The sequence below is a fragment of the Podarcis filfolensis genome (assembly GCF_964270895.1).
Source record: "Podarcis filfolensis genome assembly, chromosome: 5".
NCBI lineage: Eukaryota > Metazoa > Chordata > Lepidosauria > Squamata > Lacertidae > Podarcis > Podarcis filfolensis.
Window position 1 is genome coordinate 15,800,763 of NC_139608.1, and position 13,846 is coordinate 15,814,608.

Here is a 13,846-nt window from a genome sequence, read left to right on the forward strand (position 1 = left end):
TACTGTGCTACTTTTTGGTGTACATGGTTTGGTTTTATTTGTTTTTCATTTGTATTACTTACGTTGTTGTAACTCACCCTGGAATCTTAGGATGAAGGGTTAATAATAATAATAATAATAATAATGGCCTGATTAAACATTAAATGCATGTAACATTACCCTGATGTCACTTGTTAAACAGTAGAATTGGAAGGGTGTGTGCTGAACCCTCTCTTCTTCCATTTCCTTGCAGTAAATCACTTCTCCAAAAATAGCTTCTCACTAAAATATGTATCAGAGCAATGTAACATCCAGAAGTGTGGAGAATTTTATACAGAGGAAATCAGTTAGGTATCCTATTCTGCCACCAGCAGTTTGAATCTGTACAATCCCAGTAGGGCTGTATCACATAATCATTCTAAATATTCAAAACTAGCATGAGAACTAGCAAATATTATCTTACTTTGGGCTGAAACACTGCTGAACATGAAGTAGAAGGATATATGTTTGGGAAGTGACACAGGCATTGCGGTACAGTAGGTGGATTGATTTACTTGTGCAAACTGAAAAATTGTTCTTAATAATGCTGGCATCAGTTTGATAAGCACATGCTGAAAAGTCCATTTGTTTCATTCTATATTATAGGGCTCTAGCAATAAGCATAGATATTAGAAAGTAAATCCTGTTTCAAAACTAGGCCTTGCCAATACTTTCCATTAAACTAGAATCTCCAAACATAGTATCCAGTCAGGCTTATAAACTGCCTTAAAGTGTGGATCAGGCCACTTGCTCAATGTTGTCCATGCTGACTTTCCATTTTCTCAAGCAGAGTACTTTTCAAGTCTTGTTACTTGACAGCTTTCTTTTTAAGTGGGAGATGACAGGGATCGAGCCTCAGACCATGAGCTTGCTAACGTGTGCTCTCTCTCACCGCGCTGCTTCTTTCTCAGCTTTGATTTAGCAGTGAGAACCGCAAAGGTAACAAAATCCAGAGAGACCTGCATAAAATACATTCACCAGTGGGGGACGTGCATTCCTTTAGAATACTGGCATTGCCAGGAGAAGGTTGCTCTTCCTTAGGTGCAAACTCCTCCTATTACTGTCCTAGAGTTCCACCTACAACCCAGGCCAGTGTGTTCTGAAAGCAGCTCACCCTCTTAACTTTTACTGGAATAGCTCAGAGGACAAACTGCAGGAACCCTCTTCACTAACCTCTGCTTCACCCCTTTTAAGCTGTGAGTTTCAAGTTGTTTTGTGTTGAGATATGTTTTTTCCAAAACTGTCTTTTCAGCGTTATCATTTTTAAAAAGCTTGTTTAACTTTTATGTATGCACTTGGCAATGAGTTACTATAAAGCAAATAAAACGATGTCCCAGCTGCCTGGAAGGAGTGATACGGCAGATAGCATTCACACCCTCATCTTTGTATTCCATTCCTTCAAGGATATCAGTAAGTAAACAGTACCGAGACGCTAATATGTTTAATAAAGAAACAATTTATTGGGTCTCATGTTGTAACTGTGAGAAAGGTAACTCTTTCTTCCTATTTTTTGTTCAGGTGTTTTTCACTGATATTGTCCATTTGGTATCGGCCTGGATGACCGCCAGAGTCAGGAGTGTTCTGAAAACTTAGAACCGTCTCTATGGGTGTCTGTAACCAAGGGAGTTCAAAAGGTAGTAGTGAGTTAGGCTGGTTTCACCTGGGGGAGGGGGCTGGTTTCAAGTACAGGCACCCTAAAGAATGAAGTGTTTAGTGATGTATTAAAATTAAATCTCTTTGAAGTGTTTCTACTCAAAAGATGCTATCTGCTAGGGTACTCTTCTGAGACACGGACATGAACTGGAGTTGTATCTGATGTGCTCTTGCACAGCTCCTGTTCATTTCAGTGAACTGTGTGGAGGAGCTCTTCTTGGCTAAATATACCCTTGGAGCAGTGGGCCTCTGTAGGGAAGTATGGCCTGTTTTTAACGTAGAAGCAAGTTCTTTCCTGACTCCGCCCAGGACATGTATTGGTGGGTCCAGAAGCGCAGGACCAACCTCGCCTTTTAATCATGCAGCATTGAGCAGCTGCAGCCATTGCTCCGAGTGCAGCATCCTCTTTTTGCTCTGCTGGCATAATGTCTAAAGCTCAGTCAAGTTTGCAAAGCTTTTAATATGTGACCTTCTCTCCTGATACAACAGCAAGACCAGGACAATCAGATAAAAAGAAAAAAGAAATTCTCCAACTGCCCTTTAAAGACTTTTGGGGTCCACATTGACCTTCGCCTTGCTTTTTGATACAGTCTTTTTGAAAATTCTCTTGTGCATGCCCTGTTGAAATGAGCAGTAGCGGTATAACTACAAGGCTAGATGGTTATTAATATTTGGCATAGAGTATAGTTGTTAAGGCAGTGATCCACTGCTGCCTCTGAGCAGATGTCTCAGACAAAAAGAAGTGCGGACAGATCCAAAAGGCACATTTAAATCACACAACTTCCATCAAAGTATTCTGGGAATTGTAGTTTCCCTTCACAGGGCTATAATTCCTAGAACCCTTAACAAGCTACAGTTCACAGGATTATTTGGAGGAAACCATGTGCTTTAAATGTGCATTGGGTGTCCTTTAAATGTATGGTGTGGATCTGCCTTAAGTCACCATCTCTCCTAGAAAAAAGTTTATGGGGCAATATGTGCTTTCTGTTGAATGAGAAAGAGAGTGGGGTGGCCACCTTGTATATTTCCCCCCAGTACTGAGGAAAGTTCGCTATTGGTTTGACCACTGGCAGTTAGGTGCAGTCAAAGGCAATTATGGGGTGTGCCACTCATCTTGCTTCAGGCTAAGGGAGTCTCTGTTTGCCCACAGACACCTTTGCATTACTACATCTTGGACCAATGAGCTTACACAAATGCCCCCAATATAAGAACGATGTGATGAATGTGAAGCTTTATGTACACAGCACATGCTGTGGCTGTATGATCCTAGCTGTGGTGAAAGAAACCGTAGGGTCTGCAGTCGCAAAGTGCAATCTGTTAGAGAAGTAGGAGGAATGGGAGGGACAGGAGAACAAGCGAGAAGTAACAATGCCTCATCTAGAATGGTCCAACTCACTGAAAAGATGGTTTGACTATATATGTACTTTAATAACCTACTTGCTTACTTAAACTTTTAATATTTAATATTTGTTTGTGTAAGGTTGACATCTTGCGGCAGCTCATTACAACTGTTTTTTAAATTTATTATTTTAGTGATTATTTTTATAATTATGATGAATATCTGTGATGGGATGGTGAGCTGCTTGTGCGTAAAATCCTGATCCCTCAGAGTTTGGCTAAGTTCCCAGACCTCTGTCTGTGATGGAGCTCTTTAAGCATGGCTCCATCAATCGCTCGTTGAATCGGACAGTGGGCGTTTACGGAACTTCTTCCAGCATAAAAGCTCCTTAACGGAAACGCGTCTTCTGGACTCTCGGCGTGACAGTTTCCGCCGAGGAGTGGGTGTCCCTACGGGAGGTCCTGAAACCTCTCCACTGTTCTCGCTTGAAGTATCTCTGAGCCCTCCCTCCGACTCACTTTCCCTTGTAACTCCACTTCTCCCCCTGCTGGTCCCCTCCTCCGCTGAGTGGTCTCTCTCACCCTCCATGAGCCCTTTCACCTCCTTCGTCTCTGATGACAGTTCCCTGACATCCACCTCCCCTCTAGGGCCCCCTTCACCCCCTTCCCTCCCCTCCTCTGCGGGAGGCGAGGGAGCAAAACCCCTGAAGGAACCTCCCTCATCTTCCGAAGTTTCGAACACTTCCCTCCACCTTTTGCTGTTCCCGGTTTCCAAGTACTCCTCCTCCTCGGAGTCTGTACCCCCTTCCAACTCCGATTCCCTGAATCCCTCCAGTTCCTCCTCATCGTCGGTGGTGCCAAAGTACTCCCTCCGGAACCTCGCTACTGTCTGAGGTTTCCTGGGGAACCTTTGGTGGAACGTTTCGATCAAGACCTCGTCATGGACCTCCTCTGCCTTCACCCAGGTGTTTTCCGACTCCGGTTCCCCTTCCCACGCGACCAAATACTCCACCTGATTACCCTTCCACCTGGAGTCGATGATTTCCGCCACATAGTTGCGGCTTTCCCTTTCTTCTATGGCTGGCCCCCGTGTGGACACCCCTTCACCTTCCCCCCTGTATGGTGACAGTAATGACCTGTGGAATACTGGGTGCAGTTTCATGTGGTTCGGTAACCGGAGTCTGAAAGCCACTGGGTTGACCTGTTGGATGACCTCAAATGGTCCCAATCTTTTGGGTCTCAATTTCTTGCAACTCCCCTTGAACGGCAACCCTTGGGTTGATAGCCAGACCCGACTCCCCACCCTAATTGTTTCACCTTCCCTTCTGCTCTTGTCTGCCTGCCTCTTATATTCTTCTTTGGCCCTTTCTAAGTTGTGTTGGAGTTGACGATGGATCGCTTCCATTTCTTCTACAAAAAGTTCAGCGGCCGGAACACTCCATCTCTCTCCTCCTTCCCCTGGAAACGCCCTGGGGTGGCACCCATAATTAGCCAAAAAGGGGCTCATCCCTGTGGACACATTCTCTGCATTATTGTAAGCAAATTCCGCTAGTACCAACTTTTCGACCCAATCGTTTTCTCTGTCATTGACATAACACCTCAGGTATTGTTGAAGGATACCGTTTGCCCTCTCCGCCTGCCCATTGGTCTCAGGGTGCCTGGCAGTCGAAAAGTTGACCTCTACGTGCAACAAGCTCATAAGCTTCCTCCAGAATCTGGACGTGAACTGTTTCCCTCTGTCGGAAACCAGCCTCAAGGGGGCGCCATGCAGCCTAAAAATATGTTCTACAAACAATTTTGCTGTCTCTTCCGCCGTGACTGCATGTGAGCAAGCTACAAAGTGACCCATCTTAGTTAACTGGTCTACTACGACTAGTATGGCGGTTTTCCCCTGGGATTTGGGCAGATCAGTCATAAAATCTATCGACACCGCCTCCCACGGTCGTTCTGGTGTGGGTAACGGTTCTAATAACCCCGCTGGTGCCCGCCTTTCTCCTTTGGCTCTCTGGCATTGGTCACACCTTCTCACATACTCCCGTACATCCTCCCTCACCTTGGGCCACCAAAACTCCCTGGTCACCAACCACATGGTCTTGTGTTGCCCAAAATGCCCCGCTGTGGGATTGTCGTGCAGCTGTTTGAGTACTCTCCCCCTCAATTCCCCTTCGGGTATATATAGCGCCCCTTTGTAATACAATGCCCCGTTTCTTTCTTCAAAACCTCCGGGGTCTTCTCCCTCTCTCCTTAAACCTCTGAGCTTCTCCTGGGCGTACTCATCATTTACCGTTCCCTCTACCAGTTCTCTTTGCCCCACCCAGGCCGCACCACACACCCAGTGGTCCTCTGGGATAATATGTCTCTCTTCTGGCGCTCCCTCCCCCTCCAAATATTCAGGTTTGCGAGAGAGAGCGTCCGCTCTGATGTTTTCTGGACCTGGCACATAGCAGATTTCAAAATGGAATTTGGAGAACTCCTGGGCCCATCTCACTTGTCGTTGGTTGAGCACTCGTGCCGTTCTCCAATACTCCAAATTCTTGTGGTCCGTACACACTTGCACCTTATGCTGTGCGCCAATTAGTAAGTGTCTCCATCTCCGGAACGCTTCGTGAATGGCGAGTAGTTCTCGGTCATATACCGTGTAATTCCTCTCGGATTTGTTCAGCTTACGCGAAAAGAAGGCACACGGTCTCCATTCTGACTTATTGCTCCCTGGCTGAAGCAGCACCGCCCCCACCGCCCGGTCTGAGGCATCAGTTTCCACTCTCATGGGTTTTTGTAAATCCACATGCAGGAGCTGTTCTTCCGAAGCGAATGCCTTTTTCAATTCCTCAAAAGCGTGCTCCGCCTCCGCCGTCCAAACGAATTTCTTCTTGCTGCTTAGACAGTCCGTGATGGGAGCCGTTAAGTGGGCAAAGTTCTTGATGAATTTACGGTAAAAGTTCCCAAACCCTAAGAACCTTTGCACATCTTTTTTCGTTTTCGGTGTCTTCCATTCCAGCACCGCCTGTACCTTGCCTGGATCCATGGCTAATCCCTTGTCTGATAAGCGGTACCCCACGAATTCCACCTCCTTGGCGTGGAACTGACACTTCTCCAATTTCACCCACAACTGGTTTGCTTGCAGCTGGCTCAGCACTTCCCTGACATCCTTTACATGCTGCTCCTCATTCTCTGAATATATCAGCACGTCATCGAGGAAGGCCACGCAATTCTTGTAGAGCAAAGGTCCCAGTACATGGTTCATGAACGATTGAAAACAGGCGGAGCCTGCTTGTAATCCAAAGGGCATAACGAGATATTCGAAAGCCCCTAGGGGGGTGAACATCGTTGTCTTCCATTCATCCCCCTTCTTTATTCGTATCAGGTTGTACGCTCCTCTCAGGTCCAGTTTCGTGAATATCTTTCCCTTCCTCACCCTGGTCAAAATGTCATCAATCCTGGGCATGGGGAAAGTCACTGGTTCTGACACGGCATTTAGCCGCCGGTAGTCCACGATCAATCTCGGTTTATCCGTGTTTTTTTTGTCCACAAAAAACACTGGGCTGCCCCCCACCGCTCTGGACTCTCTGATGAAACCTCTCTTCAGGTTTTTGTCAATAAACTCCCTCAACTCCTGCATTTCCCTGTCTGACATGGCGTACAGCTTGCCCACGGGGAGCTGGGCCCCAGGGACCAGGTTAATTTGGCAGTCAAAGTCTCTATGCGGTGGTAGTTTATCTGCTTCCCTTTCGCTGAAGACCTTGCTCAGGTCAGCGTATTGTTTGGGCACCTTCCCTTTGTCCGCCACTTCCATCCCTGCTAGGGAGGCTTTTGCCCCTTCTGGCACCTTTCCCTCTTTGCAGTGTTCCAGGCAATGTGCTGACCCAAAGGAGACCACTCTCTAATGCCAGCCCACTAGCGGGTCATGCAACGCTAGCCAGCTCATTCCCAAAATGACTGGCGCCCCTCCCAGGGTGGCTACATTGAACGCTATCCTTTCAGTGTGCCTTGCCACCCTCATAACCATTGGGACGGTCTGTAGGCTAACTTCTCCCCCCAACAGCTCCCTCCCATCGATCGTGGTGACCTGCAGGGGGTTGCTTAAAGGGAGTGTCTGTATCTGGTGTTCAGCTGCAAACTCCTTGCTCATAAAATTACAGGAGCTGCCTGAGTCCAACAGCGCCTTGGTCTTTAGTGGGTATCCGTTTGCCAGCTCTAGCAGCACCTCTATTACTAGAGCTGGTCTTGGAGGTTCCGGAGTGGGCACTTTTACTGCTCCTTGGCCTGTCTGCAGTGCCCTGACAGTGGCAGACAGGCGTTGGCTTTTACTGGCTCCTGGACTTCCTCCTCCTTCCCCCCAACAGCTCCCGCCATCCCTTGCCATTCCTTTCTTTGCGGGCAGACTCTGGCAAAGTGACCTGGCTGCTGGCAGAGGTAACATTTCTTGGCGCTCTTTCCCTCCTTCTTCCTCCCTTCACTGGGATTTGAAACTGCGCGCGCGCGCGCTGTTCCAACTTCCATCGGCTCTCCGGGCGGGAAACTGGGTTCTGGAATCTCTGGAATGCGGAAATCCCTCCAACGCTCTCCTTTCCCCTCCCGCTTCTCCAAGGCTCTTGCCTCCTGGCGCGCTCCAATGGTCAGCGCTGATTTGGTCAGCTGGTCCATAGACTCCGCCCTGGGCGCCCGGGAAAGTTCGTCTTTCACCGCCGAAGAAAGCCCCTCTTCAAAGAGCATTTGAATGGGTTCCGCCGATAGGTCCCACCCCAATTTATGTATCAACATTGTAAACTCAGTCCAGTACTCACGAACCGATCGGCTCCCCTGTTTGCAAGCCATCAATTGTCTGCGCACCAGTCCCTGTTCAATCTCGCTGGAAAACATCAAATCCATGGCGCGAAAAAACTTCCTCGCGTCCTTCAGCATGTCACTATTCCCTGCCATCAGGGGCCGGACCCAGTCTCTCGCCCCCCCTTCGAGATGGCCAATCACAAACGCCACTCGCGATGCCTCATCGGGAAAGTCGTTAAACTGCAGTTCGAGAGCATACTGCATCTCTGTCCTAAAGGCTTGGTAGTTCCTGGGGTCCCCCCCAAACTTCTGCACCATTCCTGGCATCTTTCTTGCTAGTGTAGCGCCTTTTGCCTTTTCTGCATCCTGCGCCCTCCTTTCTTCTAGCCTCGCCGTTTGCATTGCTAGCTGGAGTTCCAAAACTCTGTACCTTTCTTCCTGAGTTGGACCTTCTCCAGCTCCTGCTGCTCCTCCGGCTCCGGCTGGGTTGCTCATGATGCCTCTCTGCACAAGCTGCTTTCAGGGACTGTCCGATTGCTGTGATGGGATGGTGAGCTGCTTGTGCGTAAAATCCTGATCCCTCAGAGTTTGGCTAAGTTCCCAAACCTCTGTCTGTGATGGAGCTCCTTAAGCATGGCTCCATCAATCGCTCGTTGAATCGGACAGTGGGCGTTTACGGAACTTCTTCCAGCATAAAAGCTCCTTAACGGAAACGCGTCTTCTGGACTCTCGGCGTGACAGTTTCCGCCGAGGAGTGGGTGTCCCTACGGGAGGTCCTGAAACCTCTCCACTGTTCTCGCTTGAAGTATCTCTGAGCCCTCCCGCCGACTCACTTTCCCTTGTAACTCCACTTCTCCCCCTGCTGGTCCCCTCCTCCGCTGAGTGGTCTCTCTCACCCTCCATGAGCCCTTTCACCTCCTTCGTCTCAGATGACAGTTCCCTGACAATATCCATCTTGTATTTGTAAGTAGGAAGGTGGCTTGGAACAGGATTGGTTTTTTAAAAAAGAAGCTTCCTTCTACTGAGTCAGAGAAACATTTGATGTAGCCAAGTCCCATCTCTCAGAAGAGTCTCAAGCAGAGGACTTTCCCAGCCATGTGTCTTGACATAACAACACAGGAAGGATTTCACTGATCGAAGTACTTCTTCCTTGCTATGTGTATGATTTGGTTCTGTGGATTTACTACTCCGTTTCATTACACTAATGCAGTTCAGAGAGAAAAAAAGTCCCCAATGTCTTAACACCTGGATTATTTTTAAGTTTTAAAATATGTCTCTACATAGTCTAAGGATCCCAAGCCTATTTTCTCAGATGGTATAATAAGCATGCAAGGGCTTATCTCCTAATCAATGTAGCATCTGAAAAGAGCTTTTTTCCCCTGTGTGTTGAAAAATACCATGAACATTTTTTTCATAGCTTTCATGTTATGTGATTTGTTTAATGTTCTCTTGCCTTTGGCAAGTCTTAGAAAATTATTTTCCCTTTAAAAGGCCGTCACCTCTTAGATGGTGCAACGGAGTTGTTATATTCCTCTGTTATTTTTTTCTATATATTTACTTATCAATTCTATTCTCTGAATAGTTGTTGAAAGAACAAAAGTTTGTAAATTATACAACACCAAACAGTGAATCCAGTCCATGGCAGCAAGCCCAGACACTGTCAGATGTTTTTTCCTTTTCCTGGCTGGTTCTTGACAATTATTACGGATTACAGAAGTGTTAACATTTCTGTATTTAAACATTTTTGGTTGTTGTTTCTGTTAAGCATAGTCTGTACTCTATTCTACAGCAAGTAGCCTTTGTTAAACAGAAGGGTTGGCATTAAATTACTATATTTCTGATAGAGATTGGGAGTCAAAAAACCCAGGTTTCATTGTCTGTTCCTGAGCCCTATGTTAATTGTACACTATAATGTTTTTTATCCCCCCAAGTAGCTATCAAATCCAAATGTTTTTCATTTATTTTATATATTAATTTTCCAAATATCTTATGCAAAAATGAAATTAGGCATTTACTTATGCTTAAGGGAGAATAGTGACAAAGTATATATTGTTCTTTCTACAATATCATGCTTGTTTTAGTAGATTCCCACCCAATCTAGTGATTCATTGGTTTGGGTAAAGATCTGCTTAGTGTTCCCTAAAATGGAGTGATCTCTTATGAGGAAGTTACTACCATTGTGCTTGAGAGCACACTCAATTATCTTGACTTGCCGATTTTTGCCTCTGGTACCTACTTCCTTTCTGAGGCTTCTGCAAGGTCTCAGTACTCCGATATTTAATTCAAAAAGTTGCTATCTAGCAGCCCTTGCAAGGGAATATAGAATATGTTGTTCTTGAAAAGGGTGTTCTAGCTAACTCTTTCTATCAATGACTGAGATCCTGGAATGCTGAACAGTAACTGCAGCAGCTAACAGGATGTAAATTACAGGTCCAGAAGCTGAATATTCTGTGTCCAGGAGTTTCTTAAAGATTCAGTTTGGAATGGAGATGGCAGACAACAGAGCAATCCTGGTGAGGGGTTGGGGCTGCAGAGCACTGGACTCATCACTCTATCTGCAGCCCTGCTGGCCAGGGCAGAAGGGGTGTGCCCCCCCCTTTTTTTTGCTGAACTAGCTGCAGGCTGCAGCAGAGAGCCCCTCACCAGAAAATGGTGGATTCAAAATAGCTTTGAATCCAGTTGATGACTAGCTCTGCTCTTCCCCTGCCCCAGTGGAGGCTTCAATGGCAGTGATGCCCAACTGAAGGACTCCTCTGTTTAATACCCATTCCCTCTAGCAGAACTGAGAAGGGGTTAAGATTGCAGCCTTGGTCTCTGTTGCAGTTATCAGGTTAAATATGAGATCCTGGGATAAAGAAGGAATCAATAACTGATTCCCATGTTTTGAAAACATGAAACCCACCTATTAACCAAGTCTATCTCAAGTCTAAGAGAAACATAAAACCTCCTGCTTAGGTAGAACTCGGATGCAAAGAGAAACATGGTAGTCTTTGTATTAGCAAAGCCAGAGATTAGTTTTTCACGATGCACATTATGTGGAACTGTTTTTTAAGTCAGTCTGGTAAGTTTAGCTGGTGCAGAATGTTGCTAACAGCAGCACAGCTGCACTGCCTGCCTGTATATTTCTGTGACAAATTCAAAATTCTGGTTTAATATGGATCTAGGCAGCAATATCAGATGGAGCATCTCAGTGTGCCTCTTCCAAGAGATGTCCACATGGGAGAGGTCCTTTTATTTGGTTGTATTTCTCTCAAACCTCCCACTCCAAAAAACCCCAAACAAACAAACAACTATGGAATTTTCTCCTCAAGTTAAATAGTAAACAAAGGCAGCCATGAGGGTCCATAAGAAAAAAACCTGCAAAATCTACACTTTATTAGGACCAATCAGAATTCCACAAAAAATTGAGCAATGTTTCCAGTTCTTCAGTGTATATACATTAATGTATAATTTGTAACTTGGTGCTCAGGTTTAGTCTGAATTTTAAAAGAACTGAAATGAGGCAGATTGTCTTCCATGCATATTGGAAAGATTAAAACAAAAGCAAATGTTTCATATTGGGAATACCTCTAATCATGTTCTCTTGGGACTGGTTTATACATGCACATCTGAAGCAGTGAAGTCTTCCTTCGCATGTTGACTATCCCCCCTCAGTCTCATCTGAAAAGGCATTTCTCAAAAATTTAACCCTGCTACACAAAATTGCCAGTACTGTGGTACCTCGGGTTAAGAACTTAATTCGTTCTGGAGGTCCGTTCTTAACCTGAAACTGTTCTTAACCTGAGGTACCACTTTAGCTAACGGGGCCTCCCACTGCTGCTGTTGCACCGCCGCGCAATTTCTGTTCTCATCCTGAAGCAAAGTTCTTAACCCGAGATACTATTTCTGGGTTAGCGGAGTATGTAACCTGAAGCATCTGTAACCTGAAGCGTCTGTAACCCGAGGTACCACTGTATTACCACATCGAAATGAAGTCCCACAAACAGTAATCTAAAGGAAGTAGCCTTTGTGTTACACTTTGCTAGTCTCAATAGAGACTGGATGACATGTTTCTAACTTCAAAAGTTCAATAATGAGCTTGTTCTAGAATCTTTTGAAAGGTTGTAGCCTTTGTATGTGTTTGCCAAGCTTTCCCTTCATTGTTCCACAGTGCTAAATCCATAAATCATTTGCCTGACAAATATTCATGGTTTCTTGAGGCAAAGCTGGAGCATTAACTGGCATAACCTATTGAAATATTCCTTCGCCAAATCTTGATAAACTAAAACAACTCTCTAGTAAGTATTGCTGTTTCTCCTCCTGCCTCCTTCATTATTTTGGCACAAGGGTGCTAGCTTTATGAAGAGCTTTTGCACCCTATGATGATGTCTTGCCATTCTATATGGGAGAGTTTTGGTACTGAAAACTGAAGAGGTCTGTAAGGAAGGGAAAGAGGTGGCAACTAAAAACATCTTCTGTCACTTGCAAATCAGCTTAAGCAGGTTGTCAGAACTTACTTTTTAGTTTTGATGTACATAGATTGTAAAAGGATGTTGCCCACCAAAATACTAGGATGACAAGAACAGTCCCAGGTAGACATGCCTTTAATGGAAGAAGTGGGGTGCGAAAGCACTAATCTAATGAAAATGAGCTTTTGTGAGAGTACAGCTATGAGAGTAACAATGCAACTGTATGGAGAACAGAGTTATGATTATTTGAATATTGAGCTTTTTTTAAGGATTAGGCGAGGTAGTGGTCCATATTGTCTGTTATTGGTTTAATACAATATAAGACGAAGCAGTCAAATTTAACTTCAGTTTCACTAAAAACAAATTAAAATTTTATAATTTGAGAACATGTTTTTGAATACTTTTCAACACTCCCAATCCCCAGAATTTAAATCTGAAAGTTCTATTATATTGTGTTTCAATTGTGATCCTAGTTGACAGGTGAAATAGTAGTTTTGATTAAAATCCTTTCCACCAGTAATGATAGAGTGGGGAAATGACCCATTTCGTGATTATTACCAAGAATAGAGGCCAAATTTGCAATCAACTGTTGAGATCATCTATGTATTATCTCCGTTCTCACTTGCTGCCTTTGACCAGGCTTATAATAGTCACCACATGAAGAATACCAATGGCTTTAATATACTGTATTTATCAAGAAATTCTTGAAACTCTGCAGATCTACTTCACAGAGAAACTGCTTGTATCCTTGTATTTGTTTCATGATAAGAAGGCATCATGGTGTTTTTAGAAACCTAAGTTTTAGAATTCCTTTTACTTAATCAGGAATTTTTGGATGCTTATAGTGTAATGTTTCAGGGGAATTGCTTTTGTACCATGTATTCTGAAAGTCAGCAGAAAAATATTGCTCTTGGCTACTGTCCTGATTAAACCAGACATTTTAATGTGTATTATGATAGGTTATTTGATGGATAGTCACCTGTACCCTGTGATCTACTGAAACTTCGCCATTTGGGTTGAGCCTTAGTTGCTCAGTGTCATAATTTCCCATATTTTCCTTGATTAATATTTCCTTTTGTGATCTGAAGGGGAAATGTCTGGAGGTTTCTTTCTCCTTACAGCAATCACTTAGGGTAAAGAGGGGATGATCTGTTGTGCATTTCCCCCTCTTTAAAATGGAGAGATGCATTTTGTGGAAAAATTATAGTACACAGTAAGTTGTATAAAACACTTCCTGGAGTTGGCAAGGAGGAACAATTAGACAATGAATTTGCTTATAATGATTTTATATGAAAAATCATTGGGCTTTTCATATACTGCTGACTGAATTTCCATATTAGATGTCATGTGTTTTAAATGCAACTTTTCCATATGCAGTAGTCATCAGGCTTGATGATTGATTCACATATGTATGTATAGTAGCTATTCAGTGACTCATGGCTGAATTATATCCATTGAAAAACACTGTATTTGAGATGACAGGAAAGCTCTGCCTGTAGTGATGTGTAATAGCTGTTTGACACATGCAAATCCAGAGAGTGGTCTGAAGGCACATGATACAGTCCAGCTGCTGAAACTAAGCAGATCTGGGTCTGGTCATTGTGCTGATCATAGCTTTCATA

General features: G+C 44.6%; 1 protein-coding gene across 22 annotated transcripts in view; it reads left to right on the forward strand.

The window, feature by feature from the left end:
* The window catches only part of MECOM (MDS1 and EVI1 complex locus), a 473,075-nt gene that overhangs the window by 254,223 nt on the left and 205,006 nt on the right, over positions 1-13,846 (forward strand). For 3 of the 22 annotated variants that reach the window (XM_083613106.1, XM_083613112.1, XM_083613118.1), the window contains exon 1: positions 1,105-1,214. The exons of 14 other annotated variants lie outside the window; for them this stretch is intronic. The gene's annotated coding sequence lies outside the window, so the exon portion shown is untranslated. Of the gene's footprint in view, positions 1-1,104; positions 1,215-1,388; positions 1,429-13,846 lie in introns of those variants that run through there. 5 more of the 22 variants (XM_083613111.1, XM_083613113.1, XM_083613104.1 and 2 more) reach the window with 4 other exon arrangements.